Raw genomic sequence first — 13,125 nt, 5'->3', positions numbered from 1 at the left:
ACTGCCTATGCTTCAGAAGAGTGTAAGTCGCTGCAGTCAAGCAGGTCCCAATTTTAGAGCAGTTCATTCTCATGGAATGATGGAATCACCGAAACGGTAACAGCAGACTGACTTTTCCCGCCAGCTCTGCAAGTTTTGCAGAATTGTTGTCTCAGCGCCCCCTGGCGGAGACGCGCCTCCGGCCTGTTGGCGATCATAACACCAGACACCTGTTAAACTCACTAGTGTCCAAGTTCCACACGGTGCACGTTCTGCAGGTTTGCACTAGGACGTGGGCTCTGAATGGACGAGTTCCTCGGGTATTTCTGAAGCACAAGCACCTCCAGAAAGGGTTATGATGTAGGAGAGGCATGCAGAAATGTTGGAAGGATGCAGATGGGGCCAACAGTCCAAGCAAGGAACAGTGTGATAGCGCTTCCTGCGGTTTTGAGAAATGGTGACTCACGTTTCTAGCCCAAACAGGTGTCATTATGGACCAATGGGAGATAAGTTTCCTGATACCACAACCACAGACGTGCTTTCAGTTTCTTACCACCATAGGTCAAGGGCACGATGGACTTTTTCTTTTTTCTTTTTTTCTTTTTTTAAGTTTGATGGGTTTTTAAAAATTTCTTCTAGAATAGAAAAATGGACAGGATCTTTTACATATATACAAATAAGCACACATGTACTTGACAAATAGTAATTGTGCTTGGAGGCACGGTGATATCTCAATACACATATATAATCAATATGTAAATGATCCCATCAGGACAATTGGCAAATCGATTACATCCAACAGTTATCTTTCCTTCCCACTGGGAAAGTTCAAAATCCTCGTCACTGGCTGTCAACCACGGTTACCCTGCTGTGCGTGTAGCTGTTGTTGTTCTCCTAACAAACTGCACCCCCGACCTGTCAATCTTCCTCTCTGCAGCCGCCGGCCCCCCAACCTCTTAAAAGATAAACTGTCTTCCGGTCTTCCATCCCTTCCTGGAGCCCTGAACACAATGCCTGCGGTTTTCTTTTCCTGTTCAGCCACCTTGGTGCTTGCTCATTGGCTGCCTTCGCACACTAGAGGCACATACAAAAGTGAATGTGTGTGTGTTTTCCAATGGTCACTTTGGGGTAGACGGAAAGAAAAGCCAAGAGAAAACCTCGCTCGTCCCGCGTGACACAAGTGGCCACCGGACGTCGGGTGGGGCTTGGGGCCAGGGACTGCTCCGGCCCAGCCAGAGCAGGGATGAAAACTTGGGCTCGTCCGGGATTTGAACCCGGGACCTCTCGCACCCTAAGCGAGAATCATACCCCTAGACCAACGAGCCGCACGCCTGGGGCTCCCTCAGCGGCCCATGAATCTAGTCCTCGGCAACTGTCTGCAACGTCGATTCTCCGTCCATCCGTCTGTCCTTCCTTCTCTACATAAAACCAGGCCAGCGAAGGACCGGGCAGCTCTCCGAGACGCGGTACCCAGGAAACCTCGCGCCTCCCAGAAACACGCAGCCTCTCTGAGAACCGAGGGGATCCTGGTTCCTCGGGGGCGCTGACCCAGCCTCGCAGGAGGAAGCGGAGCTCGTTGAAAGCGCGGAGTCCGGCGTGGTGTGGCTGGGTCGTCGCCCGCCCCAGATCCAAGAGCAGGGTCCGCCAGGTGCGAGGAGCCGCAGTGGCCTCGCTGCCAACCTGACCCTCAGGGACCGCGAGGCCACAGGAGAGCCTCTTGCCCGGGAAGGCGCCAGACCGCAGAAAACTCGGGGCACCGCAGTGGGGATGCGCGACGCGGCGGGTGTCTGCCTCGGGCCCTGCCTGGGGCTGGGGAGACGAGGCCGGCCGCGAGGGAACCCAGGGGCCGAGCCGAGGGCGGTCGGCCTGCAGCTGCGCCCGGCAGGCGGCGGGCCGCGCGGGCAGCGGGCTCTGGGCAGGCGTCAGGCCCTCGGCTCCCGGCAGCCGGGCGCTGCGCAGCTCCCTCCGCTGGGGAGTCCCGCCCGCAGTTGGGGGCGACATCTCGCCAGTGGTGCCCGCGAGGGCGACCGGAGTGGCGGGAGCGTCTCTCCTTCGGGCTGCGTCGGCGCCTTCGGACCCTCTGCTGGCAGTGAGTCTACGGCCGACCCGGGGCGCCCTGCTTCCTTAGGAGGGGCCGACAGAACCTGACTTCGAATATGGGTTCCGGACTTTTCTGGACCGAGGGCTTGGTAGCGGCGGCGGCAGCCTGTCAACCAACAGTGGCCCCTGGACAACGGGTCTTTGATTCTCCGTAGAAAAGCGATAGAATTTACATGTAAATGTCAAAAGGGAAGACAAGGAAAAGGAAGGAGCTGGCCCGTACGGGGATCGAACCCGCGACCTTGGCGTTATTAGCACCACGCTCTAACCAACTGAGCTAACCGGCCGCTGGTAGCCCGCGCCTCTCGCACGGGTAATGCCGAGGTTAGTCCTTTCTCCCGCTACCGAAGGCTTGGCGCGTCGGGGCCGGGCTCCCGGCTCCTGCAGGCCTCGGCGCAGCAGTCTCGGCCCCTCGCCACACGAGCTGCAGCGCCGCTCCCAGGCCTGTTCTCCGGCCAACACCACCCGCGGCGGGGCAGCACGCACCGCCAGTGCTGGTGCGTTCCGCTCCGCCTGCACCTCCTCGTGGGTGTTCTGTGTCCAGTTCGTTTGCTTCGGGCACAGAGCTCAGAAATACCTCGCTGCAATCCCGGCCCTCGCGCTCCACACCGTGTGTTCGCAGTGGTTGAAAGAACGCCTTAGGAAATGAACGAGCCGGAGGGTGCTTTAAGGTCCAGCGGTGGGACGCGGTCCAAAGCTCTCCCTGTCAGAGCAGGGCCGGCAAAAAAAAGAAAAGAAAAGAAAGCCTGGAGATGCCGGGGATCGAACCCGGGGCCTCATACATGCGAAGCATGCGCTCTACCACTGAGCTACATCCCCAGCCCTGAGTGGGGCCGCTGCAGCGCTCCCCAGTTCTCGGATCGCATCCTTATCTCTTCCCCTGCAGCGAAGATCTTGCACAGCGTTAGAGGGGAACATCTTGATCTGGTTACCAAGGCAACCTTCGTCCACCTTCCACTGACCCTGTCAATCCTCAAGTGAACTAATAGGAAGAGAACCAACTGAAGGCAGCCGAAACCAGAGCAGTTCCTCTGTCCCTCGGTCCACCTTCAGGTCCCACTGTGCCTCTCCAAAGGGATTCAGCAAGGGACCGGCTCACTTTTGAAAGTGTTTTATTTGGGCCGGAACGTGGACTATTGGAGCTGAAGGTGGGCATTCCGTTTGAGTAGGCTGAATATAGTGTAGTAAATGTCCATACACGTAGACTATCCAGTTCCAGGAGGCAAACAATTTGTATTAGCCATTAAATGAAACTGGATTAAATTAACTGGAATTACATCTTTATTCTTCACTATTCTAATCTCTAAAATGTGTGTTGGCTTCCATTAGCCTGAAAGTCTTCAAATACTTAAACACAGCTACGGAAAATAGAATTCATCATTGAGAGCTCATTCTCTGTGGTCTCATATTTTTGCACGTCCTTCTATCAGGAACCAGCTTCCATTTGTTCTGGATTACTTTTTCAAGGCTGAGAATGTATCCAACACCTTTGGAAGACAGAGATATGTCTCCAGCTCCCTTGTGAGGGATGTTTATTGCACGTTGTACAAGAATTGAGATCCCCAGGTTTGGGATTCCTCTCCTGCAACACAACCCACTGCAGACACAGGTATCATGTAGCACTCTAGATGTTGCCTCCTGGGAATTTGAGCTAGAAAACCCAATCAGAAATGCTAGTTATTTGGCTATTGCAATCACTGTTAATAATAAACTGTCCTGTCTCTCGCCCTGGAGGCTCATGAATTCTGCCAACACCCACAACACTGAAGCAGGTTAATTTAAGAGCTTGCCCATTGGGTAAAATCTGGCCCTTCTCAGTTCTTGGCACTCATCAGTCAATCTCTCCTCTTCCTTCTCCTAGCTTCCTTACACTGGTGAGTAGTAACCCAAACACCCAGCTAAATTCCAGAGCTAGAAATCTGGGTGCCTCTCTACAGAGACACCCAGAGTGACCCCCCTGGTTACCTCTCCATTCCTCACATGCAATCCACTGTCAGTCCACCTGTTCATATTCAAGAGAGAGGCATGCAGGAAATTTTGTGAAAATATGAAATATGTTCTACTTTCTATGTCCATCCTACTGCTCAATGGCTCTTAACATCTGTTGCAGGCATTATGGCAATTGTCTTTTTAAATTTGTTTAATAAAACGGACAGCTGTTCCTGCTCACCCTAGATAAACCTGATTTCTAGGCCTAAAATAAAGCCATCTATTTTACTGTCAGGAAACCTCCACTTCCAGCACCCACCCACTTCCTACTCAGTTATTCAAAGATTGATAGAAGTTTTTGTGAAATTCAAATCTTATCTGATTTTTCCCTAAAGTTCTGTTTTTGTTTTTGTCTGTGTTTTAGTACTGTGAATTTAACTCAGGAGCCCTCTTAGCTTGGAGACAGGATCTGCCTAAAATTGCCTCCTGTCTCAGCCTCCCTAGTAGCCACCCCAGTAGCTGCATTACAGGCACATGTCATACCCCCAGCTAGGTCTGACATTTTCAAAACAAGATAAAATTTTATCCTTTGATAAGGAAAAGACAGTCTTTGCTATACTGGCTTTGCCTCTAATGGTGATTTCCCCACACCCCCTTTGCTTCTTAAACTCCATCAAACAGCTTACTCTATGGCTTCCTGACCTGTGGGAGGGAAAACAGGAGTCTTTCCTAGTTCTCCCCAGCAAAGATCGTGCTGAGAACAGTGGGGTAGTTACTCAGCCATGAATGGGCAAGCAGGGAAAGGACAACAGGAGACTGAAAGCCACTGGAAGCCTTATCTGACTGACAGGCCATGGAAGACTGGGCCTGATCCGTCAAAACCTCCCCCAGGAGGTGATTGCATGCACTTAAGTAAAACTGTTGTTTCAAGATTATGTCACACCTTCCCAGACAGCCTGGGCCCTCCCTTATTACCCAACTGTCACAACCCTCAATTGCCTTGGCAATTAAAACATCAAGACCCTCACAAAGAAAGTTTGCTGAGAACTGTTCAGCAGGAAATTGAGGCAAAAACGAGCAGATTCAATTTCCTTTAAAATTCCAACTCTGAGTCCACCATATCCTCTTCTCTCTTCCAGGTTGTCCTTGCAGTTTCTGTGCTATCAATAAGTGAAGAAGTGCGGGGCATGGAGTATGCCTATAATGCCAGCCATGCAGAGCATCCTAAATTGGAAGCCAGCCTCAGTAAATTCAGTGAGACCCCAAACAACTCAGTGAGACTCTGTCTCAATTTTTAAAATAATAATAATTATTATTGTTATTATAAAAGCTGAGGATATGACTCAGCAGCTAAGCAGTCCTGGGTTAACCCCTGGTGAGTCAAGAGGTGAATTTAGGCAAAACTCTCTGGAAACTTCCCTGGGACCCCTAATAAAACTGGAGAGCAGGTGGGGTGCACCTTCCTTCTCTGAGAGGACCCATTCTCCCTTGAGAGTGTCTCAGGGACCCCTCTTCCGTTTCCTAACCCTCCAGGAAACTCATGCTTTCTACTCTTATAACAGTGGTCCACTTTCGCCTTTGGAATAGAAACTCTGAACATATGCTCTGAGGCTTATTTTTAAAAGAACATGTTTTTTCTCTGTCTTCTCCTCACTCCCTCACCCTAACAAGATTAGAGAGACAGTGTTATCTTTTCAAGAGGAGGATCTATGAAGAGAGCCCTGGGCAAATTAATTAACAATTCCCTGTCTGCTCAGGAGTTGCTTCATTAATAATTCTTTAGGATGGGCAGTATAGGCCTGGGCTTGGGAACATTAACATTTCAGTCTCTCAGGTGTGGTTTCTGATTTCTCAGACTCAAATCGGACTCCATTTTCCCCATGAGACCCGATTCCCTAGCTACACTATTTTCCTTTGAATCTGGCTTCAATAAAGCCTGTCTCATTCCACTGTTCTTCCCACCCCCATAGTCCCACCCCTCCCTTCAGTCCTCTCTGCACAATCCAAAGTTCCTTCATTCTGTACTACCACCCCCCAACCCCCACCCCCGCCCCATGGATCAGCATCTGCTTATCAGAGAAAACATTCGGCCTTTAGGTTTCTTGGAATAGGCTTATTTCACTTAGCATAATATTCTCTAGTTCCATTCACTTACCTGCAAGAAAGGATTATTTCTTTGTTCTTTAAGGCTGAGTAATATTCCAGTGTGTATATGTAATACCACCGGTTACCGTGAAATCTGAACATTAGAGAAGCACGCTGAGGCAAGCATATAAAGCAGGGTTTATCAAAAAGGGGTAACACAGACTTCTCTCGGGAGGGAGAAGAGGCCATAGCTGGTGTCCTGGTATCCCAAGAAGGAGGTGTTCTGCCCTTTTTGTATGTCCTAGGCTTCCTCTCTTCTCTGACCTTTCCCCTTACCTTTCTCCTTCCTGTGTAAGTGACTAGGTCCCAGGACTGCTTGCTAGGATGGTCCAAAGGTGGGGAACAGGTGGGCTGAAGGGGGAAGGGCAGGATGGAGCAGCCCAGGACACATTAATTAACAATTAGCTCCCTGTAGGGAGGGGCAGTTCCTGGGACAGGTGACCTTAGCAACAGGTTGGATCAGGGACAGATTCTAGATAAGGATGGAGGAAGGGCTCTGAAGGAGTTAACATCTCAATCCCTCAGGGGACAGTCTCCTACTTTCTGGACTCACTCAAAATTGGCCTGACTCAATCTGACCTGATTCAATTTACCTATCTATACTGACTGACTGTTAATTCTGACTCCAGGTGTGCCACATTTTCTTGGTTGGTTCCATAGTTTAGCTAGTGTGAATTGAGCTACTATAAACATAGATGTGGCTGTGCTGCAGTCCAGCTGCAGCAAAATAGCCGGGGGATGACGAATAACTTGTGTACGTTGATACAGCAGGAATAGGAGCCGTTTATTGTAGGGCAACAGAGCCATTTATACATTTTGCACAGCTTATCTTAATCAGCACAAACCAGATACATCAATCAACCAATAAGGCATCTCCAAACTTAATGGCTCGCTTTTGTCACTTTTCAAACCACTCCCTCTGACATTTTGCCAGGCACCATCCAGACTTGTTTACGAACTCTTAACATTTCCCTGGCAAAATACCAGGTGTTATTTTGACTTGTTTACAGACCTTAACATGGCTGCAACACTGAAGTTGCCCATTTTAAGTACTTTTATAAAAACCAAGAAGTGGGATAGCTGGTTCAAATTGTGGTTCCATTCCAAGTTTTCTGAGGACTCTCCATACTGCTTTCTTAGTAGTTGCAGCAAGTTGGAGTCCCACCAGCAATGTACGACTGTACCTTCCCCCATCCTTGCCAACACTTTTTTATTGTTTGTATTTTTGATAATTGCCATTCTGACTAGAGTGAGATGAAATCTCAGATTAGTTTTGATTTGCATTTCTCTAATTGCTAGAGATGTTGGAACTTTTTTTGTTGATGGATTGTTTCTTCTGTGAAGTGTCTGTTCAGTTCTTTGGCCCATTTGTTGGTTGGATTATTGGGGTTTTTCGGTGTTAAGTTTTTTGAGTTTTTTATATATCCTGGATATATTAGTGCTTTTTCTGAGGTGCTTGCGGTAAAGATTTTCTCCCATTCTGTAGGCTCTCTCTTCACATTATTGATTTTTTCCTTTGCTGAGAAGAAGCTTTTTAGTTTGAATCCATTCCATTTATTGATTCTTGATTTTACTTCTTGGGCTTTAGGAGTCTGGTTAAGGAAGTCAGGTCCTAAGCCAATATGATGACAATTTGGGCCCACTTTTTCTTCTATTAGGCACAAGGTCTCTGGTCTAACTGAGTCAGGGACACCTGGCGCTACAGATCTCTCCCATTATTTATAGACAAGCAACTCAGCAGGGTGGCTGTCTGCCTAGAAAGGCTCTGAGGGTTTTTCCAAGGACAAGGGTCATGCCCCTTTCCTTGGAACAGGCCTTGAGGTAGAAGCTGCTGTTATTTATTTATTTTCAAAAGTGGAGTCACATCAGTTCCTCACAGCCACCTGTCCTTTGTCCTGGTGTCAGTGGTCACCTAAAAGAAATCTGGTTGGGTGAAAGAAAAACGACAATAAAATGACCAATCTCTAAATGAAGGGCTTTTAATGTGCTAGGCAGCGTGCTAAGAAAGCACTTTGGAAGGACTGGGGCTGTATATCTTAGTGGTATAGCACTTGCCCCTCACATGTGAAGTTCTGGGTTTGATCCTCAGCACCACAAAATTCTAAATAAAGATACTGTGTCCATCTACAACCAACCAAACAAACCTTTAATAAACAACAACAAAAAATAAATACATAAGAAAGAAAAATGGAGACTTGGAGCATCGCTTATTGGTAATGTGAGTGCTGAGAAGGCCCAGGCCCTGGGTTCAACCCCAAGCACCAAGAAACCAAAAGCAAGTGAGCACCTCAGGGTTTCCTAATCTGGGGGTTGGTGAAGTTGGAGGCAGGCAGGCAGGAATTACTTTTTTTTTTTTTTTTTTTTTTTGGTACTGGGGTGTTAAGGTCTGTAAACAAGTCAAAATAACACCTGGTATTTTGCCAGGGGAATGTTAGAGTTCCTAAACAAGTCTGGATGGTGCCTGGCAAAATGCCAGAGGGAGTGGTTTGAGAAGTAACAAAAGTGGGCCATTAAGTGTGGAGATTCCTTATTGGTTGACTGATGTATCTAGTTTATGCTAATTAAGATAAGCTGTGCAAAATGTATAAATAGCTCTGTTGTCCTACAATAAAGGGCTCCTACTCCTGCTGTATCAATGTACACAAGTTATTCGTCACCCCCCCCCCTTATTTTGCCCCAGCCTGACCAGCACTGGGGATTTAATCCAGGGGCACCTTACTACTGAACCACAACCCCAGACCTTTTTTTTTTTTTTTTGAGATAGGGCCTCCCACTTGCCATCTTCCTGCCTCAGCCTCCCAAGGTGCTGGGATAACAGGCACCAGCCCCTGCCCCTGTCCCTGCCCCTGCGAGAATTCATCTCCAACCTACAAAGGAAACTTAAAACTGTTGCCGCAAGCTGTTAGGGTCTGTAAAGAAGTCAAGATGGCGCCTGGCATTTTGCAGAGGGAGCAGTTTGTGAAGTAAGGCCAGGGAGCCATTAAGTGTGGAGATTCCTTATTGGTTGACTGCTGTATGGAGTTTATGTTAATTAGGAGAAGCTGTGTGGAATGTATATATACCCCTCCTGTCCTACAATAAATGGCTCCCTCTCCTGCTGTATCAATGTACACAAGTTGCTAGTCACCCCCGGTTATTTTGCTGCAGCCGGACTGGGGCAGCAAGCACAGTAAACACAGTGCAAAGAAGTACCAAGATTTTCTCACCAACAAAACCCACACCTTTTTGTATTCCAAAACGGTTGTTGCCAACAGTTAACAGTCATGACGGGTCAGCGCTTGATACTTAACGCATCAATGAAGACGCACACATGTTACTAGATCACGAGTTATTTTAATTGATAACTTGTAGTAGGCTAGATTTTCTTTGTAATCCTAGGTATTTTTTTAGATACTGTTAAAAATATGATTTCTAAAAGGACTCCATGGGCTTCCTTCTGCAGTCGGAGGGCTCCAGCCCTTGAAACTTAAGATGCCGAACAAGCCATCAGGCCTCCGCTCGGGAGATGCCACGTGCAGCCCAGCGGGCTCTGGACCTAAAGGACCAGCCTGCCCTGCTGAGGCGATCCCAGCGACCCGAGAGCTGACACCGAGAGCGCCGACCTCCGCGCATCCTAGAGCGGCCGGAAGTCTGGGCGGGCGCGCGCTGGGCTGCTCTGGCTGCGCGCTTGGGCAGCGAGAAGGCTTTGGAAGATCGCGGCACAATCCGAGGGGATGCGGAGGGGGTGAGAGGCGTGAGGGCCTCCGCGGGTCGCTGGCCCCGGGGGAGGAAGGGAGGCAATGGGACCAGGGCGGACACAGGACAATGCGTACCCCACTCTTTTCAGCACCCCCGGGGCTGGGGCTCAGGTTGAAGGGTCGGAAACGTCATGACGTAATCAGTCCCTCGGCCCACGTCAGTGCCCCGGATTTCCGGGTAGCCGTGATCCAGTATTGAGATGAAGTCCAGTGGACCTTAGGGAGAGCAAGGAGGTTTGAAGGCCGACCTGTGATTTGCTCTTCGCTGTTTCAGGAATATGTGTCTTTTACAGTGTTTGTAATTTTTAACTGACACGTAGTAGGCGTGCAGGTATGGTACGGTGTGACATTTCAGTCCGTGTCAACATGCATGCCTGGTGATCAGCTGGGGTAGCTGATGGCTGATTTCAGACGTTTGTCCTTTCTTGGTGTTGGGAACATTCAAAGTTCTCTCTACTGGCTATTTGAAAGTTTCTACCAATTGTCAACTATAGTGTCTGCGCTATAGAATATTGGAAACCATTCCTGCAGTCCAACTTCTCCAGGAATATTTCTGTCTAAAAAATCCTATTAACTTCCTTGTCCAGAAACAACATCTCTTCAAGATTTGCATTGCCAAAGATAAGCTAAGATCCTAAATCCCCTGGGATGTAGTGTCATTTTGTCATTACCTGTCTTACTTGGAAAGCACAACTCTTTAGCTTGTAGAAGGCTGTGGATACTTACATTAGATGATTGCCTAATGGCATCTTGTACATTCCTTCATTTACTCAGAAACACCCCATTATTGTTTTGGATGGGTCACAGTTGAACTTAAACCACTAGTCCTTAAACTTTTCAACATGAGGAGACTTGTAGGTCCTGATATTACAGATCTGGGACTTATTCTGGACTTTACTAATTTATTTTGACCTCAAGGCAAGTTACTTAATTTCTGTTTGCCTCTTTTTCACTAAAGATCAAGTTAAACGGGGAGGATAATATTCCACAACATTGGGTTGTGGGATTAATATTATGCATGAAAACACTGGACACAAAGTTATTTGGTAAACAATAGGCACTTTTAAGATTATTAAAGTAAAAAACCCTAACATACCTGGTTTGTGTATGTGTTTTAATTATTTTCTGATTCACAACTCATTCATTAAACATCGACCACATTGCAAATGCCCTTACTCTTACCATCAGACTTCTCCCTACTTCTTGCCTGACCAGCTCCTGTTTTCCACTTGCTGTTCGGGTGTCAACAGGCTCCAGGAAGCCCATCCCTTCATGTGTGGCAACAGTGTTGATGGTGCGCAGCCAGGGCTTCTAAGAAACGGAGGGAATGTAATGGCCTTAGTTTATTAGAAGGAATAAGAAAGGGGAAAGGGAATACCTATCAAAGGAGACAGGGGGTCCTCTCAGAAGGGACAGGGACTGTTGTCCCCTCCTGTCCTCAAGTTTTATTAGGAGTACCTCCCATACCCCCCACCACCCTTTCCAGTGTCTTCAAGGACATTGAGACAGTTTTGCCTCTACTTCCTGACTTCTGAATCAGTGGTTACCCTTTGAATAGCCCTCACCTGGTTCTGTGAGGGTCTTGATGTTGGCCTATCACAGTGATTGGAGTGGTGACACAGGGAGAGTCTTGGAGACTGGATTGCAAGAGAATCGGAGACCTGGTCAGGAAGGGGTATGTTTTCTTAAGTCTGAGGCAGGTTTTAACATACAAAGCCCCACCTTCCAGGTGCTTATTTGTCAGCTAGAGCACCCAGCACCTTTTGGAGGCCCTCTACGATCTTCCTGCTCTCTCCCTCCTGGCTGCGGAGCCAAGTTAACCTTTGGGCTCTGCAGTCCAACTTAGGACAGGAATGTTGACCCACTCTGAGCTTCCCGAGCACAGCCTCTTAGGTCCTGACCTGTGTGGCAGAGAAGGCAGGGTCAGTGTGGTTTGCTAAGTAGAATGGATCAAGAATAGTTAATAAAGGAAAGTGACAACATAAAATGACAAACTAACATCTGTATCAATTCACAATTAGAAAGCAAAATATAGTTAGTAGTCTTGTAACTCCAATTTTGAGACATCTGCTACTGGGCTTTAATAAAAGCCTCATATGAAGTAACCCGGCCCTCCATTTTTCAGGTGCATTATTTTTTTCCCCAGTTCAGGTGCACGTGCACTCTCCCCCCACCTTCAGGTAAACGTGTATTCCCCCCCAGTTCAGGTACACTTGCACATGCCCCCAAGTTCAGGTAAACTTGCACTCTCCCCCCCCCCCAGTTCAGGTACACACGCACTCCCCCCAGTTCAGGTACCCGTGCACTGCCCCCCCAGCTCAGGTACACATGCGCTTCCTCCCCCGCCAGTTCGGGTACACGTGCACTGCCCCCCCTGCTCGGGTACACATGCACTCCCCTCCCCCCAGTTCGGGTACACGTGCACTGCCCCCCCTGCTCAGGTACACATGCACTCCCCTCCCCCAGTTCCGGTACACGCACTCTCCCCAGGTTCACGTAAATGTGAACCTTTTCCCCCCTCAAACGTCAAGTGGCGCTGGAGGCATCACTACGCGGGGTGGGAGCTGCGGGACCGCCCTCGCCCGCGCCCTCCCGCCCCGGGCGTGGGGTGAGAGGCACACGTTAAAAGAATGCGCCAAAAGGCGAGAAGCTGTTTCCGCCCGGTTTCGAACCGGGGACCTTTCGCGTGTGAGGCGAACGTGATAACCACTACACTACGGAAACGCGCTGTCTGGCCTGCCTCCGCGCCCGTGTTCTGCCGTGCTCCCGTCACCGACGGAGCCAGCGGGCGACCCGCGTAGGGGAGTAGGGCAGGATGGCGATGGAAGCAGAAGAAGCCCAGTTCTCTCGCTCCACAAAAAGACCCCAACGCCAGCGAGTAGGGCGTAGTCCGGATCCCAGTCTCTCTCCCTCCCTCTCTGTCATATAAATAAAACATTTTTTAAGGATGGGGATGTGGCCGTCTTGGACGCTCGCCCCCCCTACGTAGGCCAGGTCAGTTTCCTACCAGCGAGGGGGCCACGAACTGGCCGCGCGTCCCTGCGAAGCGCGGCCCGGGGGCTGCTGGGACGTTCGGGAGGAGTAGACCTGGCGCTGGTCTTTTGCTCCTCGGCGCCCCCTGGGGGTGCGGAGAAGGAAGGAGCAAAAGGAACTCGTACACCCCGAGCCAGCCAGGAGTCGAACCTGGAATCTTCTGATCCGTAGTCAGACGCGTTATCCATTGCGCCACTGGCCC

General features: G+C 49.3%; 5 non-coding genes across 5 annotated transcripts; all 5 read right to left on the bottom strand.

Moving 5' to 3' along the window:
• Positions 1 to 1,232: 1,232 nt before the first annotated feature.
• On the bottom strand, positions 1,233 to 1,304 carry Trnap-agg (transfer RNA proline (anticodon AGG)). The gene has a single exon. It is a non-coding gene; the product is annotated as a tRNA-Pro (tRNA).
• A 988-nt stretch (positions 1,305 to 2,292) lies between these two features.
• Positions 2,293 to 2,366, bottom strand: Trnai-aau (transfer RNA isoleucine (anticodon AAU)). The gene has a single exon. It is a non-coding gene; the product is annotated as a tRNA-Ile (tRNA).
• A 460-nt stretch (positions 2,367 to 2,826) lies between these two features.
• On the bottom strand, positions 2,827 to 2,898 carry Trnaa-cgc (transfer RNA alanine (anticodon CGC)). The gene has a single exon. It is a non-coding gene; the product is annotated as a tRNA-Ala (tRNA).
• Positions 2,899 to 12,541: 9,643 nt separating this feature from the next.
• Positions 12,542 to 12,614, bottom strand: Trnav-cac (transfer RNA valine (anticodon CAC)). Its single transcript has one exon. It is a non-coding gene; the product is annotated as a tRNA-Val (tRNA).
• Positions 12,615 to 13,052: 438 nt separating this feature from the next.
• Trnar-acg (transfer RNA arginine (anticodon ACG)) lies at positions 13,053 to 13,125 on the bottom strand. Its single transcript has one exon. It is a non-coding gene; the product is annotated as a tRNA-Arg (tRNA).

Source organism: Urocitellus parryii, chromosome 8 (assembly GCF_045843805.1).
Source record: "Urocitellus parryii isolate mUroPar1 chromosome 8, mUroPar1.hap1, whole genome shotgun sequence".
Taxonomy (NCBI): domain Eukaryota; kingdom Metazoa; phylum Chordata; class Mammalia; order Rodentia; family Sciuridae; genus Urocitellus; species Urocitellus parryii.
The sequence above is the reverse complement of the archived record's forward strand: the minus strand, read 5'-3'. Positions and strand labels throughout refer to the sequence as shown.